Source organism: Dermacentor albipictus, chromosome 6 (genome assembly GCF_038994185.2).
Source record: "Dermacentor albipictus isolate Rhodes 1998 colony chromosome 6, USDA_Dalb.pri_finalv2, whole genome shotgun sequence".
Classification (NCBI taxonomy): Eukaryota; Metazoa; Arthropoda; class Arachnida; order Ixodida; family Ixodidae; genus Dermacentor; species Dermacentor albipictus.
This window is the reverse complement of record NC_091826.1, coordinates 86540359-86565456: the sequence shown is the minus strand read 5'-3', so window position 1 is coordinate 86565456 and position 25098 is coordinate 86540359. Positions and strand designations below refer to the sequence as shown.

At 44.6% G+C, this 25098-nt stretch overlaps 1 long non-coding RNA gene across 1 annotated transcript; it reads right to left on the bottom strand.

Annotated features, from left to right (window-relative positions):
* Positions 1-2747: 2747 nt before the first annotated feature.
* On the bottom strand, positions 2748-20447 carry LOC139061267 (uncharacterized). Its single transcript, XR_011515288.1, has 3 exons — positions 20261-20447; positions 8953-10314; positions 2748-2931 (listed from the first exon to the last, which is right to left on the bottom strand). It is a non-coding gene; the product is annotated as an uncharacterized lncRNA (long non-coding RNA).
* Between the last annotated feature and the right edge of the window lie 4651 nt (positions 20448-25098).

Sequence of the window (25098 nt, the reverse complement as noted above, 5' to 3'; positions counted from 1 at the left end):
AAGATAAGAAAGATCACCTCGCCCCCCCCCCCCCCTTACAAAAAACCATTGACGCATCTCTTTTTAATGTTGGCTACCAAAGTGACAGAATAATCTAGCCTGATCCATGCACAGAGGTGCAAGATTGTTTTGTACTGTAACTTGAATAAACAGCATTTCCTGAAGGATTAAATATTTTTGGAAAGGTTATTAATTAACTTATTTATACTGGTGCCGCAGCTTGAGATGTGGTTGTGCTTTCGCACTGTTCTCGGCCGCTCAAGTTTCCACCACTGACAGGCAGAAAGATTTACTGAAACCGAAATTTGAAAAAGGCTCTTATTGAAAACAGCAAATATTAGATTACAGGCAGCAGCACGCTGTTGAAATAAAAGTCCACAGTGTGTGTGCATTCCCGTGTGAAAAAAGATAGCATGTAACATTATTGCACACCCTGTGAAGAGTTTAAAAATGTTTTTGTTACCACGCACACAAGGCACAACTAGACAAAGAGAAAATGTTTTGCTTGCTGGAATAAGAGGAATGGAATGGACTAGCTCAGCCACTCCAGGAGTGGGAATGGCCCAGCCTTTACTATTCCAAGTAAAGGATTGGCATTGAGTAGGAATGGAATGGAAAGAACTGCTCCGCTACTCTGCTGAGGACTGAAGATTGAATTGATGTTTTCATATTAGTCACTTTTGACTAAAGTGAATATATTATAGGATGGACCTTTTGTTTCAACAGGGTTCCCCCTGTTTATGCGCGTCTTCTACAGAGAATATTTGTAAATGACAACACGATGCAAACACGAGACAGGATTGCTCGTTATTGCTAACTTTTCAAATTACAATGTGCAGAAAAGAAATGGTCAATGCAGAGAAAGATGCCGACAAGATGATAAAACAGGGTCTTCAATGAGTGCACCTATACTGCTTAAATTCTCGACAACTTGAAAAAGACTGTTTAGCTCCAAAATGACAACGCACCCATGTACTTATTGGTAGGTGCATACAGGTATCTTCTATGACTGAGACTACAGTAGACTACAGCACTCAGCGGCACATTATGCAACGGCAACCCATGCCACAAGGGCTAGGATGCAGCTGCCTATCGGTCGTATCAGACGTCGCATTGGACGCCGAAACATACTGTCTGTCTCCTACTAGATTGTCGCACACAAGGTGTCCAATCCAGTGCTACGGCCCAGCACGACGCCTTGGCTCCACTTGCAGTTCCAATGTAGGACGTTGTGTCACAGCCAAAATTGCATCCTGTGTTGCCTAGCTTGAAGTGGTGGCCGAAAAAAAAAAAGTCGCTCAAACTTTTACCTTGCATAATCAAAGCACACCCTGATTTTCAGCTATTTTTGTGCTTAAAGGGACACTAAAGCGAAACAATAAATCAGTTTAGACTAATGAAGCACTGTTTTAGAACCCTGCAGGCAGTCATTTCAAAAAATAATCTGATTATTAGATGAGAAAATGAAGGTCCGAGTATCAGTATCTGAATTACGTGCCGAAACCCCAGCGCCAGTACTTCAGCACAACGTCGAGGATTCCAAAGTATGTTTTCCCATTTGGGCTGCGTTGGCTGAATAAAGGTTCCCGAAACTTGCCATGTTTAATATTTGGTTCCTTTAGAACACAATGTAGTCAATCTGTACCGCTATATATAATTAGTAGGCACTAGAAGATGCCATCAAATTCCAAGACGCCACAGCCCCCAGGTGCGGGAACTTACGTAGGCGTCGCCACCCATATTTCGATCTTGCATTCTTTCTGGCTTACCGAACGTCTTATCGTTGTAAGAGTGGTGTTTTTCATGTTGTAGAACGGTAATTTACTGATGCAGAAGATTCATTCTTCACTTTAGTGTCCCTTTAATGGTTTCTTATTTTACTGAGACGATTGCCATTGTGTGACCTACGCACCACACTTGTCTGTTGGCAATGCCAAAATATGACGAAGGGCCATTTCACTCAAAATTATGTTTAAGTTGCAGTACAATTCGAGGACACCAGTTAAGTCCCAATGAGAGGTCTACAATCAAAATTGATCATCACTATTTTATTGCAAACATGAGTATTTTATACACAGAGATTAGATATGATCGAGTCCAACTTACTGTGTCTTCACATGAAGGGATATCACATGAACACAGTTGTAATCTAAGCAATCTTACTCCAACACATGTCCCTGCCACTTTTTCAGTGGGGCTCGAACATCCTGCTATGTTACTTGGCAGCTCAACATATAAGAACATATCGCAACACTTGTGCATCCTGATGCACAAGACAGTCATTCACCCGAATAAACAGATTTAGATTTGCAATTCAGACGGCCCTTAATACATAGAGCAAACTAACCCAGCAAGTGACCTACTAAGTGGCGTCTGGGTGCTGTGTTTTCATATGAGTGTTCAAGTGACCACACTGCACAAAGGACATGCAGCAGATTTTGCAGTGGTATGGGCGCTCCCCTGTGTGGGTACGTAGGTGTTGCTTCCGGTGGCTTTCCACAGTAAAGGTCTGAGGGCACAAATGGCATTGAAATGGTCGTTCACCCGTGTGGGTGCGTAGGTGTAGCTTGAGGCTGTAGTCACGTGCAAAAGTCTTATGGCAGAAATGGCACTCAAAGGGACGGCCACCTGTGTGGATGCGTAGGTGTTGCTTAATGTTATCCTTGCGCGAAAACCTCTGAGGGCATGAAGGGCATTGAAATGGCTTCTCGCCTGTGTGGGAGCGTAGGTGTACCATGAGTCTGTCCTTTCGCCAGAAGCTCTGAGGGCAGAAATCACATTGAAATGTACGCTCGTCCTTATGGATCTCGACGTGTTTTTCTAGATCAAACAGTGTTTCTGCTTCGTAGTAACAGAGAGTACATTGGTAGAGGAGTCCGTCTTGTGACTTGTCATATTTGGTAGTTGTTGGAGAGGTAAAATGCCTTGATCCTGCACAGAGAAACAAAATTGCCTTAAGCCAAATCAAAGAACACAGATGCTTGTGCTAATAATTTAGTGAAGTGAGAGCAAATAGAAGTCAAGTGCTTGCACATGCTGCCAATTCAGCCAATTAACAAAGCAAACTTCTCATAATATTTTCAGCTTTTTTCTGCCAAGTTGTCGGGGTGCAAAAAAAGCTTTCATTACATTCTTGATAGAAATCATGTCAAAACAATACATATGCATAAGTGCTGCAAAAAATATATGTTATTGTTAGCTATTTAGCTTACTTTCTTTCTGTGTGTCACATTTTCTGCAGATACATTTGTGCACAGTATTTGCATGGGTTACTCATCGTGGACATGTCGACAGTCACACTAAGTTTTGTGCTGTTCATGACAACCTAAGCGTCGGTAATGACAGCAGTTAAATGGACCCTGAAACGATTTTGATGATTTTCTACGAACATACTGAGTCATTTGAGTAGGTTCTTCATTATCATTAATTCTCCTCACGTTTTGCTTGTTGTTGTACTCCGCCGCCGTCAATGCTGCACTGTAAGAGGAAGCCAGGACCTCTCAAGCTGTCTATACAGCTTTTTCCCTGGCTGTCCTCGCAACACCAGTTGCGGAAAATAAACCTTCAACCTTCAATTCAAACATCTAAGTGCTCCGCGTAAAGCGCATAATTTATTATAAGGTTTTAAAAATGCACATCGCTGCCGATCGCAGCACACTGCTTGGCGGAATTTTAAGCCGCTCCTACCCATGTGACAGAAATCGCCCATATGAAGTCAGTGGGGGTGAGCTATCCGATTGGCTGACCAGGGCACGTGATCAATAATTTTTTCAACTTTATGGTAAACAAACGATTTTCGTAATAGTTGGAATGTTAGTTAACTTGTTTTTATAGAAAGAAAGTAACATAAAGAGAATGCACAAGAACAATTTCTCAGTACACTTAGGCACTTCCGGCACACAGCAGTGTTGTCTGCTTATGTTACAACGTGCTCCGTCTCTGACGAGAGCTCCGCCGTCAGTGGCGGTCTGTCTTTTCGCGAGCGCTATGATGCGACTCTGTTGTGTTGTGGACTGCAAACATAGCACCTGGCAATATGTCAAGCTGCAACATCGTGTCCCTCTGCAAGCCAGTAAACGAGCGGACTGGCTGCAGCGCATCGGACTGCCGCTATACGATGGGTGCCAGGATTTGCGCGATTGCAGCCATCACTTTACACCGGAAGATTACTAACGCAAAAGCGTTTCGCGAGTCCCGTAAGGTAAATGCAAGCGCAAGGGGACAGGGCCTGGCCGTGTTTCTTTGCGTGCTGTTTCAGGGAATTAACAGAAGCGCAAATGTGAATGATCTGCATGGTGCGGGCACCTGGTGGCATAGAGCTCAACCACACACAGTAGCAGTACCAAAATGTATTCTTCTTTGCTGCTGGTGTAAATTTTTTGCAGGAGTGTAATCGTTAACACATTGTTTTTGTAAATGTTTAAAATGTTTTATACTTGGTTAGAGCAATATTAACTCTTTCTTTGGCTGGTTAAGCTCTGCGCCAACGGGTGGCTGGACAGTGGAGACCGATCAGGCAGCTCACATACGTCTACGCTAAGGTTTCTTCGTCAGCTTGAGTTTACGCCTCCACCGTTTCGTCGAAATGTTCAGCTAGTGTGTGATTACCGGAATACCAGACACATTCGGCGCTACGACAGAATGCTCGCAACGCACGCTGCTTCGATAGCTCTCGCTTGGGGTCGACGGCCAAGCGGCTACCGGAGAGGTATCGTGCGGGCGGGGTGGGCTCCAAAACAACCGGAAGTGGACGATGTGACGTCGCATCGTCACGCAGAACCAGTGAAGGCGGAGCTAAGCCCCATAGCTCGGCGAATGAGTTGGGGAGGAAAAGGATGGCTAGAGAGGAGGGTAACTTGTAATTGCTTGTAGCTTCATTAATACGTAATGCTTCACTTAAATTGTTGTGCGAATGTTCTACTTAAGCTGTACCCTAGGCATCTACAAAATTTGACCGAACCGTTTCCGGGGCCCTTTAAGTGAAGGTGCCACCATCAACACAGTAGGTGCATAGAGCATCTGGCTTTTCAAGTGAAATGCCAAAATACCGACTTTGCTCGAAAAGCAAATTCTCATTACACACACTTGTATTTGCTTGTTTATTTTAATTGTTCGCATTATATTTTGTTGTTCATTGTTGCAGATTAGCCAAGCAAGCTATGCGCGCACAAATTCTTCCATCCCCGTTTTCTCTCCCCCCTATTCCTGAACCAACATATATTTGTTTCCCTTTCCCAAAACTCTTTCAGCGCTGCATCGTATATGATGCAGCGGCACTATCAACAGAGCAGTTATTCATCGCCAGCCAATGCATCATTCATGCTGCTGCCCTGGTCATCGCAGATTAGCCCATTTACACCAGTATGAGTCGTTTAATGTGTCATTGTTTATTGTGTTAAAGGGTCCCTGAAGCGGCTCGGACAAATTTTGTAGACGCGTAGAGTACAGCTACAGTAAATCATTTGTGCATTAAAGTTTGTGTGAAGCATCTTATATTAAGAGAGCTTAATATGAGATGCTTAATATGGGGGCTCCAGTGTCGACGAGTGCTTGGACTGGTATGCCATCTATTTTAATGTCTACTTCTCCTTGTGGGCACAGACAGAGGATTTGCTGCAGTAGTAGGCAATGCAGCACCACGTCCGAGGGCTGCATTTCTTAGTTTTCCGAACGGGTGCGGCCAAACGCCTCAGGGGACTAAAGGCAACGTGGCTGCGGCGAGTGGGAATGTGGGCGATGTGTTAGCGGTGAACAAGACTGGTGTCCGCGCAACGATGGTGAGCGGCTGTACCACATGTTCCTAGCAGAGTTGTCAGCGCTGTTAGACTCAGCAGTGGGCGAAACATTGCGGCCATTTCCATCACAATGGCTCAGGTTGGTCAGCATGCGAGGTGTTGAGGGCCACGAGTTGCAACGGTATTGGGCGACATGACCAATGCGGCGACAGGTGAAACATATTAGCTGGTCGTGCGCAGTTCTCCACTCATTCGGGTTGTGATAACGCGGAGAGAAGCGTCAGGGTGGAGCAAAAATAGTAGAAGAGCGTTCGTTAGCTCTGGGATTAGCGACAGCACACACAGAATGTAAACGAATGTTTTCACGTTTCTGGCAAACAATGGCTTGTACGAGAGGAACTGAAAATGTAGCATCAGGGCTACCCGAACAGAAGGCTGCGGGCGCCATTGCACCCAATTCACGTCTAACGATTCGCACCACGTCCTCTGATGGCGATGCATGCTGCTGTGCGGGTTGATCTTCAGACGTTGACGTTGCGGCAGTATTGGGAAGTCAGGCAAAGGGTTGTAAGACGCATTGGGTTTTGGCCTGCTCAAATCGTCGGCACTCTTTAATGATTGCATCAACTGTAGAGCAGCTTTTGCACATGAGCAGATAAAATGCGTCGTCAACAATGCCCTTAAGCACGTGCCCTACCTTCTCTGCTTCTGTAATCTCGTGATCGGCTTTACGACAAAGTGCCAGCACGTCCTGGATGTACGGGACATAGGACTCCATGGGGGACTGGGCACGGGAGGCCAGTTCCTGATTTGCGGCAATTTTACGGCTGGTTGGTTTGCCAAACAACTCCGTCAATTTCTCCTTGCACTGGTCCCAGCTGGTTAGCCCCTCTTCATGGTTTTCGTACCACACCTTTGCCGTGCCTCTTAGGTAGAACAACAGGATTGCTAGCATAAGCGTAGGGTCCCATCTGTTGATTCCACTAATGCGTTCGTACATGGCGACCCACTCTTTAAAGTCGGCACCATCGGTCCTGCAGAAAGTTACAGGATCCCTGGGTTGCACAATGACAACCGATGCAGACCGCAACGCAGCATGCGATGGTGACGTAGGAGGCGGCAATGACGTTGATCCCGAGTGCTCACCGTCATTCACGGTGCGGACGGTGATGCGACGTCCACTGCGGAGCTCCGTTTCCAGCCGTGTTACCCTGCACGTCCACCAATATGCTACGGGGATGTTGGGATTATAGAAGATTATATTTACAATATATATACAAAATGAGTCTGAGTAGTTAAAATGGCAGACCAACAACCCGCAGCAGCCAGCGTCTCGCGGTCTTCTTCTTCCTCTCTTCGTTCATCCTTCCGTAACAGTATTTAGCAAATTGACGTCTGACACCAACAAATTTTCTGCGACATGGGGACCTTACACTATTGCATTAAAATTATTGATGATGTGGCCAGTGCAGCCAATTGGTTAGCTCGCCGTACTGGTGCAATATGGTGATCTTGCGTCACCGGGTCAGGTGCGGCTGACGACTCGGCCAAGTGACATGCTGCAATGGGTAGTGATGTACATTTGTAAAACCTTATGATAAGTTGCATGCTTTTCACAGAGCACTTAGATGTGTCAATTATTGTTCAGAATGAATTACCCTTATGACACACAGCCTTCAAACAAATTCGTCAAAATGTTTTCAGGGTCCCTTTAAGCATACAAAGGCACCACTAATCAATAAGAAAGTACATCGATCAATAAGAAACATTGAAGAACAAGATGACGCACACTTCGGAAGTGGGTAAAGCAGATATGTCGCATCTCAATGCAAGGACTACCTTAACTCGAAACAAGCAATACTTTCCGTTAGTTCACTCCACGGTGATATTCACTCTGGAGATTACAACAAACATAGTTTATGATTGCTCATAATACACAATACAATACAACATTAGTTATCAGAGTAACCACAGCACTCTTATGGCATTAGAGTGGGGGGACGAGGAAAGTAAGACAAGCAGGTGAATCTATACACAAAGCAAGACTAGCATTATTAGGCTAAAATAATTGAACAACCAGGAATTAATGAATGAATTATAGGGTTTTATGCACCAAAATCACGATTTCCTCAGGAGACACGCTGCAGTGAGAGACTCTGGATTCATTTTGACTACCTGCAGATTTTTAATGTGCCCCCAATGCATGGGACTCTGGCGTTTTTGCATTTCATCCTCATCGAAATGCAGCTGCCACAGTTGGTATTTTATGGTGCAACTTAGTGCCTTGCAGTGCTACACCAGAGTTGCTAAGCCACCAGGGTGGGTAATTGAACAACCATAAATTATGCAAGAAATCAGGAAAATTAACAAACAGGTAAACAAATTACGCCTTGCACAACATAGGCAAGGCGAAAAGATGGAAGAAAGTGCACTATGATTAATATCAGTCTTCAAATAAAATAATTTGTGAAAAAGCTTTAATCTAAGTCTCTTCCGCTGTTCATGCAGTGTCTCCAAGTCAATGCGTTCTCTAGCACTAGACACGGTGCTCGATTTTGTATAGGTGCTTGACTCTGTATTCTTTCCACATGGTCTACCTCAATTTTAAACCAGGGGTCCCAGACACACCAACAGCACTCATGTGTAGGTCTCACATTCAACAAATATAGTAGTTTTTCAGTATTCAAAGGAAACACTTTTAGATTTTTATGCAAGAATCCTAGAGTGCGAGAAGCCTTACTTGTTAAATATATCAATGTGACAGCGACAGACAAGTTCAGTACAGACACAACTATACACAACGAGCATCGTACAGCATAAAATAATGTAATTATATCAGTCTAGTATACTCCAATTCTAAGTGGGCCACTTGGCTGATAGCACTCATGAGCTCACATTATTTTTACCCAAATGGGTGCGTTATTGTATGATACATACACAGTAAACAAAGCACACATAATTCTTGAAGTTTGTGAACGAAAATACACATGTGTCAATTGATTTTGGTGTTCAGGAACTGTCCTACCACAGACTGGCACCAATGCCATTCTGGAAGAACCTTTCTGGGATAGAAAAGCTATTTGTACAATGGCATGTGTATTGCATGTACAGTTAAATACCTCGATACAGTAGAACCTCGTTGATACGCTTTGAAACTGACGATTGTAAAAAATGTACCAATGGGGAAAACGTAACCATGCTCAAAGGCGCAACTCACCACAGCACAACGTGAGAAACAGTCACAGTGACTGCTGCTGCAGTTATTAGATGTCTCGGTGCTCGTACTGTGACCAGGAAGGACACATATGCGCATGTATAGTTAAGGAAAATCTAGTATTCCATGACAGTGGCCCCTAGCGAAGTCTTTTGAGTATGCTTCGAAGCACAATATGGTTATACTGCACCGAAGCCGACTAACGAGAACTGGCATGAAATACAAAAAAGACCTTTGCAGGCCCCGAAGTAACTCTAGCCCCATGCATGATTTCTGTAGGTTTTAACTGATGTGCACTTTTTCAGATGCTTTGCAAATGCGTAACATGCGTAATGCACAATGTCATAACAGGTAAGAGCCAATGTCTCCCTGTACAGCTATATTTACATGGTGGCCACTTTCAAATTCAACGTAATATGCGGGAACATCACAGAATGGCGCAGTATAATGGGAACATAATACATAAGAGTGAATAAGATTTAGGTCGAGACCACAAAAACACGACGTGGGAGCCGGGAAAACGCAACAGCGAAGAAAGTATCAATGAGGTTTCACCGTGTAACAAATTCGACAAAACACGTGCTTGCCCACGTTTAATTAAATTTTGTTATATTCATTTATATTTGATCTATTAAGCATTTAAGTATAGCTGCCTGCGGGATCTTGTTTTGCGGAGGGCGCAGTAAAATTTTCTGAATTATGAGGCAATTGGAGGAAAGAAAGTTCATTAAGAGAAATAAATATATTCTGCTGAATTTAAACATCGGTACAGGGCATGTAGTCTGCTTATGCACTCAGCCGGCTAATGGCAGAAGACTCACATACTAGAAAACTAGAAAACACAGGCGACGAAAGCATGAGACTAAATATAAAGACGACATCATATCGTGCACCAAACAACATTACTGAAAGCACCAGACACACAGGTGCACAAACAGTCACAAAGTGACAGCGACTAACAAAAACAAATATCCCAAGTTGTAAAAATGCAGTATATAGCAGCATTTCAAATATAATATTTTCCACACACACGTAGGTGGGGAAAGAGTGAAACAAAGCAGTTCGCAACAGTCAACTCCTAAGTGTGGCATTAATAAGATACAATACCAAAATCACAGCCTTTGTCAAAGGGAAGAATAAAGGAGTGCAAACTGGGCACAAACAGAAAGGCATCCACACACATACGCAGATGTACTTATGTAGCTTTTCTTAGTCTACATCCAGTTCGCCATTCTTTGTTCTTCCTTATGAAATACAAATATTCCCAAACTGGTTGGGCGGTTACAAAGTCGAATTGATCGCAACAAATGAGGTGCTTCTGCTGCAACTCCTGGTTCTTGGCGGTTGTAAGGTGGTGACGCCTTGCTGTGACAAAAGGTAAAAAAAAAGTAACCAGATCAGTCACTTGTATAGCACTTAGTTTACGATTGCTTGTGTTCTAAATAAAACATTCTTGAATAAGATCTAAAAGAAACCTTGTATAAAGATGACCTCCAAATATTGTATACCAGATGTTTTAAATTTCTAATCAAATTAACAAAAAAAGGTGTAATGGAGTCTAGTTGGCAACAGCAGCTTAGTTATATTATTAATCACAACTAATGCACTTATCAACTGCATTACAGCTCAACTGAAGCTTTTAAATGAAAAAGAAAGGAAGGAAAAGTTGATAATATCTGGTGCACCATGACAATGACAGTACTAAGAGAACAAAGAAACAGAATGTGTCTGGATGCTCGTAGTACAGTGTAGTGCTCAGTGAAGGAGGTAAGTGAAATACTTAAAGTGAAATAATTTGAGTGTCTTCACTAATACCAGTATTTCTCCCTGTATACTGTAAAAGCCGTTGCAATTTTTTATGGTACTTGAACTAAACTAATGGAATCAAACCTCAATTTAATGAACTACTAAGCTTTACCAAAAGCCGTGATGCAACAAACTATTTTTGTTTCCCGGTCTTGGTTCTATTAGAAACAATATTGTTTTTTTGCCATTTCGCAAAGTAATTTGGTACCCGCAGCTTAGACTTACTAAAGCTTTCTAACTTTTTAAGCAGATACTTAGAGCTTTCATGGCTAGTAAACTTATTCAAAACTACAAAAGGCAGAAGGCAGAAGGGATCATGTGACCGATTCTTCCATTCGAACGGAGTTCGAGTGGCAGAAATGCAGATGTGAAAACGGGATGATCAGGTTTCGCAAAGGTGCATAGGAGCATGGCATTCAGTAAACAATGCAGCGCCATCTGTCGTGTTAGTAAAGAACTTACGGAGATTACATGCTGTGTAGAAACTCAGAATAAAAATAGCGAATCTCTAAGGCCATGCTTCTGTTTGTTAAATGTGCCAGAAGTATCTTTCAGGGCTGGAAATACATGTTGTGAGCCATGTTTACACCCCAGCAACAGTTGTTCCAGTGCGAGGGAGAGTGAGCGCCTGGTCACTTCGACAAGCGCATGCTACAGGGGGAAAGTGCGTCTCCTCCTCTAGCCTGACCGTGGCTGTGCATGACTCGCTACGTGACTGAGCTCATACAGTGCCCGTGACTTACAGCGATATCAGGAGGAATGAAAAATTCAATTGTTATAAGCGATCATAGCTATATCTGGACTGCCGTAAAAAAGAAAGGTGCCAAAGGTAAGTTTGCAGCTATGAACTGAAATCTACCGCATACACCAAAATATAAACGTTGCAGAATTTAGGCTGAGAAAAATTTAACACTTATTTAATCCTCCAGAAAGCATGTTAAGCGTTAGGCGCACTCAAATAGTCAGAAATGTGCAATCGTTTTTGTGGCAGTTTCAGGTTTACAACCACAGTGTGCATTGCACGTGGTGCAAGAGCACCTGCAACAATCCCCTAGCGTGCACGAAATTGATGAGCCACACAACTGATAAGAGTGCATTTTGCGTCAAAACCGGAGTTAAGGTCAAACACGTGCCAATTTGAATCTTGTTGTCACTGCAGTTGCTGCCATCACCTCCGATGCACAACCCCGCCGTGTGTCGCAGTGACCGCCTCATCAGATATTGTTTCGCAGAACGAGGCAAGACTATCTTCTCTGTGAAACTGCTGCATCGAAGTACCACCTGTTTCATCTCAAGTAGCGATGCGTTCACAGTTCGTGGTAATGTCAGCAGCTTACACCGTGTTGGTCTCAATATCGTGGGGGATTTCACACTAGCGCACAAAGCCCGCCTTTCTGAAACAGTTGCCTATGGTGGAAAGAAGTCCCTAACTATTTTTTTGTTGGTTAGCATGGCCATTGGTTACAGCATTCATGATTATGGCACTTCCAGTTTTTAGAATTGTCGATATCTTTGTGCCAGATGATATTTCTTTATGTGATACAGAACTGGCACCTTCACCTCAAGCCACACGGCTTTGCGCTTTCTTGGCGCCATCTTTTACAAACTAGGCTGTCCAATGCTTCGAGGTTGCTTCCACGGCACAATTCTGTGCTTGCCAAGATAGAGGCATTGCAGGAAGGGTGGGCGGAAACACTTTGCTTTTCACTTCTCTTTCTCTCGTTCTTTTCTGGACGCATATGGAGCACGATCGGCGCCATCTTCTACAAACTACGCTGTCCACTGCTTCGAGGCCGCTTGCACGGCGCATTCTCGAGCTCACTAAGATACAGACATTGTAGAAAATGCGGGTGCGACCACTTCACTTTTCACTTTTATTTCTTTCTTTCTTATCTGGAATCGTTTAGAGCATGATCGTGGGTGACGCAAGTGCCATCTTGCGACATGTGCAGTGTGCCACAAGATCATTTGTTTATAAGCGCTGACCAACAAGACAACACTGACCAGGAATGCTCTAGGAACCTGTCAAATTATTTTTACTACTGAAGCTTTAAAATCTGAATTTAACAGCATTTGCGATTTAACAAAGTTTTTTTGCTGCAACTACAACAAAGTTGTACTTGCAAGGCAGGTGTGGCAAAACAGATTTTTTTTTTATTTTGCTGGGTAATGTGACAAAGGTGTGCTATCTGGGTGTGGCAAAGCGACTGATTTTTTTTTTTTCTGGAGGATTTTGCATTCTTTTGCGGCACACACACCCAGTGGCCTCGATGATGTGTGGTGTTCAACGGTGCAAGGGTCAGCTATGGCCAAAGACATATCGTAATGAATTGTCTATGTATTATGTATGAAATGAACACATGAGTTGCAAACGTAGATGTAATGTGGCTGTAAACAGGCCTAAACGCTGTAAGCTGCCTAAATTATGTATCAAAATAATGACAATGAGTCATGATACAAAAGGAGCGTAAAAGTTTGGCTACAACAAAGTGATATCATAAGATGCATACAAGCACTAGTCTCCACATGGCTCTTGAATTAAACGGGTGCGAGGTACATGCTTTAAAATCCTATGCTACTGTCGCTAGAGCCTCGAAGGCGAGGCTGTGCTAAACATGACCTGGTCAAATTATTTCCACGATGTTAACTTCATCTAAAAAGCTAAAAACTATTTCCAGGTTAGAAAGTGGTTCATGACTATGAAAAAATGCTGGGCGAAGTGGAACATGCTGAAGAAACACAGAATGAAAGTGCTTTTTGCACTTAGTTTCTATTTACCTGCACTGGATACGGACATGGAGAACTGTACAGCTGTCGCCACACCTTCGTCATGAAGGAGGGTCATTTACAGTCAATAGGTGACAGCGGGTGCCGAAGATATGATCTGTTGTTAATTGGCAAAGGTGAACTTCCTTGTATCATGCTGTTTTCTATATCAAGTCCCATAATTAAGGTTGGGTCAAATGGATTTTATTGGATTCTTGGGTACCCCACTGTTTCTGCCAGTGCTTCAGCTGATGACGCAAGTATGGTCTAAGGTCTGTGGCTGCAATCGGTATGTTTCTGTTGGCGTCGCTAAAAGCTGAGGTAGCGTTCTCATAGGCAGCTTCATTGCCTTTTATGCCACTATGGATAGGTACACAGCATAAGATGACGACTTCTTTACCCATAAAAGTTGAGCATAGCAATGCATATAGTTCGTTAAAGACAGGGTTTTCATTAACTGATTAGGGCTTGGACTACACTCAATGAGTTCGTGAACACAATAGATCTAGTGAGATTCCTTTGCTTTATGGGTTTGACTGTTGAAAGGATCGCATATGCTTCCGCTGTAAAAATACTTGTACATGAATTCAATGTACCAGGCATCAAAAACAATGGTCCTAGGTATGCATAAGCAACACCAGCAGGAGACTTAGAAGAATCTGTATAAAATTCAGCACAGGCATACTTCTCCTAAAGTTTAAGAAAATGTGATTGCATATGTACCTCAGCGGCTCGTTTTGATATTTATATGAAACAGACGTCACACTGGATAGTCCACCACTCTCAAGGTGATGGAAGCCGAGTAGGAGCCATTAGAACATTCTCTAGAAGAGGTACGCCTGCTTCTTCTGACAGTACTTCCAACCGGAAAGACAGAGGAGGCACAGCGGCTGGATGATTATGAAACAGCCTAGCCATGGAGAAGTCACGAGTAATTGAATGGCGTGGATGATATTACTACGACCTTGACAACTGACAGCCACTCGGTGCAATTCGATGCCACATGCTAGGCATGTTGGGTGGCTCCCAGGAGAAGGCAACGACGAAGGTACCAGGACAGCTTTATAAAAGATCTATAGCGTCGACCGAAGTCTTTTGTGGCTTTATTTGTGACAAACTGGTGGAGGTGGTGGGTATTCACGACTGAAATTGGTCACTAAAATATGAGCAGTCCGTGATGACAGTTGCAAGATGCTGTGGGCTACGCAAACCTGTGGAGCCAACAAGACTGACAGATTGCCTTTAGCGATTCCGAGATGGGGAGGATCATCGTCTGTTTCCACGGTGACCAACGCAGTACTCCGGGGTGGTAAAGTAGCGCAGTCACCCGAAACACATAACACCGTGGACTGTGGGTGATAGTCGTCCGAATGAGCTGCATGTTCACTGGAAAAAAGTGACAAGCAACTCGCGAAGGTTTATGATTGCACCGTACTCCTGAAGAAAGTCCATGCCGAGTATGACCTGCCTAGAGCACTTTGCCAGTATGATAAATGAACCGACAAATGTGGCCTCATCTGAGCTCACCTTCAAGGCATAGGAGAAGCTTAAAAAATCACCCCCCCAAGCACTCCGTACAGACGGTTAACCAGCGAAGATGAAATGTGCGGCCTTGGTGTTTATCACTTGGCTAAGCCCAATGGTTCATTAAACGAGTGCTTGGTAAGCTGCCGCATTCTCGGTATGCAGTTGCTGCTTGCACTCAGCTGCACGAGCCTGTTTTTGTGCCTGGGCTGCAGCATCGGCATGGCGTAAACAAGCTCGTTCCTGGTTCTGCTAGCAGCGCTACTAACCAAAAGCCACCTGCTGCCTGCTTTACATATGATGCATGGCCTACTGTGGTGTTTAGGACTATTCGGCACTTTTGCTAGTGCGCCGTGATGCGGAAGAAAGACAGAGAGTCATTTATGTGCATTTATAAAAATCGAAGCAACCTTTAAAATACCTATATATACAGAGAGTTGATTACAGCGTAACTGCAGTCAATGTGTCCACGGGCTGAAACAGTCCCGTGTTGCAAGGCTCACGGTTCGGTCGTCACGAATTGTGGGTTCACCCGTGCTTGAGATGGCCGCGACGACCACACGCTCAGGCTCCGTTCAGCACGGTTGTCGGGCTCAGCACACTCAGGAGCCACAGCGGCAGCAACCAGCGGACGCCTTGTTCCACACGCCCTCGATGTCCGGCTCGGATGCTGCTCGCGACCGACGTGCTACAGTCGCACGTCCAGCACGGCCTCGGTGCCCAGATCGTACGCCGCTCGAAATCCACGTGCAGCGGTCACACGCGAGGACCGTGTCTAGCACAGCAACATATGTGCCGGACTGGAACGCTGCTCGGCACAGCTCAGGTGCGGGTGCGGCAGCTCAGGAACCGGCGCCCCTGGGGTCAGCCAGCGTCTCGAGCACTGGCAGCAGGAGCCCTGGTTCCTTGAACGTCCTCGTCCGTGCTCGGCTCCGCGATTCTCCACACCTTGCCACGGACATCTCGCCGGGCAGGAACCCTCACCTCGTTCAGCCCAGGAGCTCGGAACTGCTGCCCGCCTGGATCGAACACTGCGAGCGTGCCCTCGTGCTGCCGTGCACCCATTGCCTTTTTCGTTCTTTATGGAGCTAGGTGGCTGCTCTGATCTTCTAGTGGCAACTCACGGCACTTACATATGACACCTACCCATTTCGGAGCTGGAGAGAAACTGCTGCATGCGCGCTCGGCTACGATGGAGAGCTCCCGAGCAGGCAACAGTGACTTTGTTGTCGCTGCTTTCATCACACCGGCCTTGTCAATGGAAATTTTGAGCCAGTTAGAGTAACATCATGGATTGGGGTAAACAGGCCTTGTGCTGTCTAGGTGGTGTTGGCTAATTGCGCGCTTGCCTTTCTCTCTCTCTTTTTTTTTTGCGCATGCTCATGGGGTTGTGCCAGAAGAGGTTTCGGCATATGGGCAACTGACAGATGGACGAATTGGCTAGCCATATATAGCTACGCTGTACTATGTCTTTTGGAAGTGTAGAGACCATTCATTACATTCAGCATACAGGCTTTGTGCAGTACATGTCCCAAGTCGACTGTAGCAAGGTAGATACCCTAGTGGGTGATAGGACCTAACATCTTCAAGGCACTAGCTGCAGCAGATTCATAGACTATTGTGCAGTAGTCAAGACACGATCACATTCGACTTTATACAAGCTTATGAGGCACTTCCTTTCACTTCCCCAGGAAGTGCGTGACAATAGCTTCAGCAGGTTCACACTCCTGAGGCATTTCACTTTAATATACTTCAGGTGGGAGATAAAGGTTAGTTTGCTGTCCAAGATAATGCCTAAGAATTTATGTTCGGAGTTGTGTTCGTTGACTGCTGGGAACTGGTGGACTTTTGCTCACTAGAGTGGCATGTTTTCGGGATGGACCTTCTCTTGAAAAGAAGAGCTTTCGAGGCCACCAACCGACAGGTCGATGGGCCCTCCTTCAGAAGTGGTGCAGCAGCTCTGGCTGCTGTCGCCTGGTGGCGCTGCCGCGACCACTCTTAGTGAGCCATGCCAATGCCAGAGTCTGCTGTGGCATTGTCCCTTGCACGCCACACCAGCATAGCCTGCAGTATGGAGGAATGAAATACACTTTCGAGCCCCCTGAAACCAAACATTCTCTTTAATCTTTTGGGCAAATATTTCCTTTTCCCTTCCAACAAGGACGTGACTGGGAGTATGGAGGGTGTTCACCGTCGCAGTTTGCACAGTGGTGTGTCTCAGTACAATCGTTGGCAGGAAGAACGTGTGACGCGCAATTTGCACGTGTGGTACGTCGGCGGAAGTTTCCATTTATTGAAATAGAAACTTCTGCAGATGCAGATGGTGAAATGATTGAATTACAAGCAGGTGCTTGCAAACGCACCTTTCAGATCAAGCGCAGCGCGACAAGAGTGACCGCAGAAGTGGAGCTGCACCATGTTCCATATAAATTCCAAGTGCTATGAGATCCTATTGCACCCGCCGCAGTTAGTGTTTTACATGCGAGTGAAACTGTGTGAGGGTGAGAAAGAAAGATGGTGGCTTCACGCATGAGAGTGCAGCCTCCCCGCATGAACAAAGGGAAAGAGGGGAGCTTGTGGTGACATCAGGCCCCGCACACTTTCAAGTTCCAACGATCGCCACAGAGGGCGAAAAATCAACCGCGGCGCGTTCTAGCATAAGCACGTAAGTGGAGCTACTGTAATTTGGTCGCATACTTTAACTTGTATTTTTTTCTCCTAGGGGCGCTCAGCTTGGCGAAATATTGTATCTATAAATGTACATACAATAACCATCAAACATAGTTCACATGCAGTTTCTTGCAAAATAAGCAGACAATTGTTTTTATTAAACCAGTGTTATTAAAACCTGTACTTTATTACTTGAATAAAGGTTTTGAGACCTCACTGACGTGTGATAAGCAACAGCCCACTGGTATCGATTGCAGTCTGTGCCGTTTATCGATTCAAATTGTACGGCGGCTACATTTGCGAACGGGGTAGTCGTTTCGTTTGTGCAGCATCACGCAGGTGGTTTTAATTAGACAACAATATCTCAGCCAGTTTGTGCATCCGATATTCGAAAGCCGCTACCAGGCGAACGTGTTTAAAGACGGTGAATTTTATCAGCTGCAGCACAGGCTGCAGCTGCAGCCCGTGCTAAGCCATAAGAAGCTCAATGGTCACCATAATGACCACAGGTCCTCTTGAACTACGTACCTCACCATGAAATGTTTGCAAGTTAACCAGATAGAGGGCTGTGAGCCTTATCAAGAAAGCAGCAGTCTGCAGTTTTGTATCGTACCGAGCGGGAATGCTAAAATTTGACATACAAGCTTACTTGATTTTGAGGCCGTTTTATGACAGTCAGAGAAGTAACGAATTGAGTCCCAGCTTGTTCTTTTTTTCTAATCATGTAGCAAGCTCCTACTTGGTAATGCACAAACTCTGTCATCTGCTCTTTGCAAATCAGATTGACGGGCATTGCCACCAGTTTCATTACAGTTAGCCTGACGGTACAGTTATAATTAGAAAGAATGAAATGAGCAGAGTTATTTTTTATTAGTTCAAGTGAAGTAATAAGACTAGCACGACTGGGATTCCATTTTGCAGCTGCATATTCAGTTTTGAGTGTTTTACCATCTTGTAAAGGTGTAGTTTTAATGTAGACAGTGCTTTGGAAAAGTGGCACTGTACGTACCTGAGCAGGTGAATAGCATTGCTAATGACATACTCTATATTGGCCCAATTTAAATTATTTGTAATATGTACACCAATATATCTATAGGAAATGACGAAATTTAAGGGAACATTGCACAGATGGTAAGTGATAGGATTAGAATTAGATCTCGATATTGCAGTTTTAATTTGTTAACTATGAAAGGCTCATGTACAGTTGGCATGAAATCAGTAACTAGGCTAGCCCTGCACCCTAAAAGATGGCTAGAACAGGCAACTTTACACAGCTGGCCTACTCCACACTTCTCAAACATGACAAATTAATAAAATTATTTTTCTTTCTCTTCAAACAGCAGATGACATACCGGAAGACAGTGTGTTCACAAAAAAGTTGATGACATATACTTGAAGTATGGCTTAACGTTCAGCCAATCAACAGTGGACGAACAAGGGAAGCCTCAGCGTGAGAACTTATCTTCGTCACGGCCCTCACAAATATGTTTGATTGTTGAAACGTTGGCTGCAGGCGAGGCTTCCCTTGCTCACCTCTGTTACTCAACTGAAGTGTTCATCTCCTAGTAACCTTTCTGCATTGTTTGAACACGCAAACCGAGATTTTTTCAACATGAAGCCGTAAATTGCATTTTGCAAGGATCCGTGGGCATTAACTGGGCATACTTATATGTTTATTTAGTGTCCTTGTTTATACACAATATTTGCAGAGGACCTTGTAAACGCTGTCGTCTCCGTAACGTTCCTCGCCTTCCTACGAGTGCTCCACTTGTGTCAAAGCCTTTACTGCTGCACTTGAACACTAAATGTGCAGCAGAAATATCAAGAACACACAATATGCGATCTATGATTTAGCACAATGTTTTTTTTTGTTTTTTGTTTCCTCTACACTTTGTGCCTATCGCCAATGTGTTATGAAAACAATGCGACACTGCAGCTCGAGCTTACCTTACTGACAGTACATCTTTGCCGAGGACTTCTTATGTTTCTTTTTTAAAATCTCGCTAAAGTCGTCGAATGCAGACAACATAGGTACAGGCGCCCAAATCTTTAACTGGTGTGCGGGAGCGGCGACTTTTCCGTGCGTCAGCGCCGTTTGACGGGGCGAGGCTGGAAACAGTCTGAGGCTAAGCGCATGATGACAAAGCGCGCTCAGCTGGGCCCATCGTCTACTAGGCTGTTTCCAGCCTCGCCGCGTCATACGGCGCTGACGCCCGGAAAAGTCCGGAAAAGTCGCTGCTCCCGCACACCAGTTAAAGATTTGGGCGCCTGTACAGTATGAAACCCGTCAAACAGCACTGTATGCAACACAAGCATGAGTGTAGCCGAGCACAACATCGTTGTCGTTGCTTAAGCGGCACGCCAAACACGATGAGAAAACTTCGCTCGATTTTAGCTTTCAATTCCGTTAAATAGAGTGCTATCTGTGTTTCTGTATGTTGTAAGCTCAGTGACTCACAGCATTAGCTCCACCTGACCTGTACGAAAATTGTGGGTATGTACTGCTTCATTCACGATTGACAAAATAAACAATGTAAAAGCTTACTTGTCTGACGTGTTTTTTGCCAGTTGAGGCCTCTCGGTCACCTGGCGATATAATAAAGGTATCGGTAGTCATTTTAGAGTATCGTACACACGAACACCGTTCCGAAAGCGGTAGCAATACGTCCCAAACCAGCGAATGTGCAGTGCAGCGGCGAACCCCAACAGCCAGACGCTACCGTAGCGGCCATATTGATGACTATGTAATGATGATGATATCAGCAGTTTTGATTTTGCCAGCGCCATCTCCAGGTCGCATACTTTAGTTTACAACGCCACCGCTACTCTCGTTATTTCCGTTGCACTTTGGAAGCTGCAGTTCCCTTCTCAAGTTTATGCGAGTGTATTGTGGTGACGTCACAGGTGTAATTTCGAGTTTCGATGACCCGTTATCGGGTTACCAAAGCTTTGACAGCGGCAAGGGGGTTAAATGCCGAGTCGCCACTTTCGTAAAGCGAAACATTGCAACCATTGTCCATGATGTCTCCCCCAGCGAGGCAGAGGCTGTTCTCGTTAAGATTATCACAGGGAAGAAAAATAGAGATAGCATATTCCTGCTGAATGTGTACAGCACACCCAAGCAATAGAAAATTAGATTCATTACTGAATTCCGCAAAGAACTCAAAGCCGCAGATGGGAGACCTCTCATCATTATGGGATACGTCAACGCGGCTCACGAGGAATGGGGATCGATATACATACAGGGACCCCAAAGGTAGACGAATATGGGAAGATATACAAACGCTAGGGCTTACTCTGCATAGTGACCCATGCGTACCTATGCGCACAGGCAACGGTATAACCAGGGACACTGCACCCAACCTCATGATAAGCCATATGGCGGGAACAGCTAGTAACATCGAAAAGCACAGGACAAAATCTAGGCAGCGACCACTTAATTATTTTGCTCACGCTAGGAAAAGGCGTCAAAACTCGCCTCATCAAACAACCGAAATTAACGGAGTGGGAAAAATTCAGAGAAATAAGAAAGGAGGCCTCAGTGCCGGACGATATCTACAACATCGACGAGTGGACACACCTCCTTAAAACGCACATAGGGGAAGCAACTACAACTGTAGAGGATGAGGACGCACCCCCAGCCCTAGACAGCAAACTGCTGAACATGTGGAGCAGAAATAATAACCTGGAGAAAAGACTCGAGGCACAAAGATGGAACAGGAATATCCGGCGCGAACTAGCCAGACTCAACAAAGAAATAGAAATATATGCGATTAAGCTCAACGAGCAGAAATGGTACAGCAAGTGCGATGAGATGGAAGCCCATATGAGTCTCTCCAAAATCTGGAGCCTTCTCAGACATCTAATCGACCCTAGTAAATCAAAAATGCAAGCTTACAAACCAGGTGAGAGCAAAGCATATGGCTTTGTTGGCACAGATGACGAGCTCATTAGCGAACTCCAAGAGACATATCTTGGAAAAGCAGGGAGCGAAGTGTTTCCTAGGACTACGAGGGACCTTCCAATCCAGATCTCGATGCCCCCATCACCACGACAGAGGTTAGAGCAGAGATTAATAACCTCAGAAAGAGATCGGCCCCCGGTCCGGACTGGATAACAAACACAGCTCTCAGGAATCTAGACGATGAGTCCATCATTGCATTAACCAAATTCATGATCGAACCAGGTGTGGGAGAAAGGAGAACTCCCAAAAACATAGAAACAGGCGGACGTAGTCTTTATTCCCAAGCCAGGGAAAGTACCCGGCTTGAACAACATGCGACCAATCTCCCTCTCCTCGTGTGTAGGGAAATTGATGGAGCATGTTGTTCAAACGAGACTGACCAGGTACATGGAGGAGAATGATATCTGGCCGCATGAAATGGTTGGATTCAGGCCAGCGCTTAGTACACAAGATGTCATGCTCAGACTTAAGCACGATATCCTAGACCGCTACGACTCAACTGACACCAGGGCGATCCTAGGCCTCGACCTGACCAAGGCATTTGACAACGTTAGCCATAAGGCTATCTTGGTAGGCCTCGAGGAGGTAGGTGTGGGACACAGGGTATATGCATACGTCAAATACTTTCTGTCACAGAGGGAGGCGAATATAAAATTTCTGGATGTAAAATCCCCTCCCATCACACTTGGGAGCAAGGGGACCCCGCAAGGGTCGGTGCTATCATAGCGATGAGGGGTCTCCCGGCGGAACTCAAACTTTCAATCCAAGCATTCTAAATTAGTAAAAAACGGAATTGCCATGTCGTGCCTTAAGTCTTCCCTCACCAGATCTTGCATGCACAAAATGAGCGCCAGTTTTAATGCGCAGGTCCGGCGCCTATTAGAAGCAGGTTATACTTGTGTAGCGGTGGCCACTGTGGCTGAGCGCCTAAAGAAGTCGGTTTCGAGAGGGACGGACGTGATTACAGTGAGCAGTAATAGCAAAAAAAGAGTAGTGGCTATTCTGTATATTCATTCAGTGTAGCACAGGCTTAAGAAAGTTGCTAGTAGATATGATGTTAATGTTGCTTTCACTGCTCCCAGTAAGCTAGGTAAGATATATGCGCTGCCGTACAGAATAAAAAGGAGCGGGTAAAAGGCAAAAAACGAACAGATATTTGTCCAGTGAAGCACAATAAGAACAACAGTTTTGCTGACTGTCGAGTGTGGTTTATAAAATTCCCCTTAGCTGTGGCCAGTTCTACGTAGGGCAAACGGGACGGTGAATCAATCAGAGGCTAATGGAACATAAAAGGTCGTTAACCGGTGGATCGCCTTCTAATCTTTCGCTACATTGCCGAGATTGTAACTGCACGGCAGAGTTGGATGAATGCGCGATATTGTACAGGCATAAGAATGAAGATACACGTCTTATGGTAGAGGCATGGCATATCTATAATGGTGGAAGTGCGTGCGTGAGTCAGCCTTCGATTACTTTACATAAGAAAGAGATTAAGTGCCTTAACAGTTATCTCTCAATATGACCGGCACGTGTATACCCGATTGACACGTGGTGTGGCCATTCCTGAGCATGTGCAGATGAGTTTTGTGTCTTCTTTTTTCGCCTCAGTGCTACCTTCAGTTGATAATCGGCGTTCGTGTTGTCCACTTCTCTACTCTTGTGTCCTGTCTGCACGCCTCACTTCTTTTTGCATAATGAATCCTTACCAACTAGCTCAGCTTTCTGTCGTTCTAAGCAATGAATTAGACAATTAATTTCTCATGGTATATGTGAGATGGCTGTATAAAGGGCTAAAATCGGTCGCTGTGGGTGGCGTAAAATATATAATTGATAAAATAATGACACTGGCTAAGTAGTGCTGTGGGCTATGGTAATGGAGTTTCGTTAAAAGCATGGTGCAATGAAACATAACATTGATAGTTTAGCTTCAAGAAAGCCTTTGAGTACAGGGCTGTTACACGTGAGCTAAAAATTTCGTGGCCAAATGATTTCCAGAGTGTCTGTTTCAGCTAAAAACTCTAAAACTAGTTTCTGAATAAAAAGCGGTTCATTGCTGAGAAAAAATTTCGGGTGAAGAGGAATATTTTCGCGATATCCGGAAATGAAATACTTTTTCCTCTGTGCTTCTATTGCAGGGCATTGAATAAGAACGTGCAGGACTGTGAGATTTTGGCCGCACTTACTACAAGTGGGAGGATACCCCCCAGTAAAGAGGTAAGAGTGAGTGCCGTAAGTGTGTCCTATTCTTAATCGGCAAAGGAGCACTTCGTTACATCGTGATGTTCTCTCCGATACCCAATATCCGAATTTGGGTTTTATCAAGTGCAGTTTATTTGTTATCTCAGCATTCCACTGTTGCTGCCAATGGATTTTGAGCTTGTGACGCAAGTATGCTTTAAGATCTGTGGCTGGGATGGGTATGTTTATGTCCGTGTCACTAAAAGCTACTGAAGTAGCTTTCTCGTCAGCAGCTTCGTTGCCCTTTATGCCACAGTGGCCAGATACCCAGCATAGGATGATCATTTGTTTAGCACTATAAGCTGGGCATAGCAATGTATACAGTTCATTAAAGACAGTGTTTTTATGTTTACGTACATTCATAAGGGCTCGCACTACACTCAATGAGTCTGTGAACATTGTAGCCCTAGTAAGATTCGTTTGCCTGATGTGCTTCACTGCATAGAGTATTGCATATGCTTCCGCTGTAAAGATACATGTATGTGGGTTCAATGTACCGGATAATAAGAATGCTGGTCCTAGTGCTGCGTAAGCAACACCAGAAGAAGACTTAGAGGCATCTGTGTAAAATTCAGCACAAGAATATTTCTCCTGAAGCTCAAGAAAATGTGACCGCATGTGTGCCTCAGGTGCTCGTTTTGATATTTCTGCAAACGTCACATTCGATAGACTGCCACACCCATGGCGGTGGAAGCCGCGTAGTTGCCATTATGGCATTCTCTAAAATCGGCGCACCTGTTTCTTCGGGCAATGCTTCCAACCGAAGGGACAGAGGAGGTCTAGTGCCTGGGCGGTTACGGAAAAGCCTAGCCGTGGACAGGTCGTAAATAACTGAATGGCAATATTTATTTATTTATTTATTTAGTACATACTGCAGACCCTTTTCAGGGTCCAAGCAGGACAGGCATATATTCTTAAAACTCAAAAGATACAGAACACAATGAAAAGAAATATACATAAAAAATAAGGAGACAAATATTGCAAACTATTAAGATGTCATAACATGGTTCCAATCGGATATTGTCCGCGGAAAAAAGGAATATTTAAAACAGTCAGTTTTCGCAAAATACGGTGTCAATGAGTGAATGTGATGATGTCGGGTATAACGTGTGGTTAGAGGGGATATGTACTGTGAAGGATCCAAAGCAAACTTATGGTTAAGTAAAGAATAAAGAAATTCA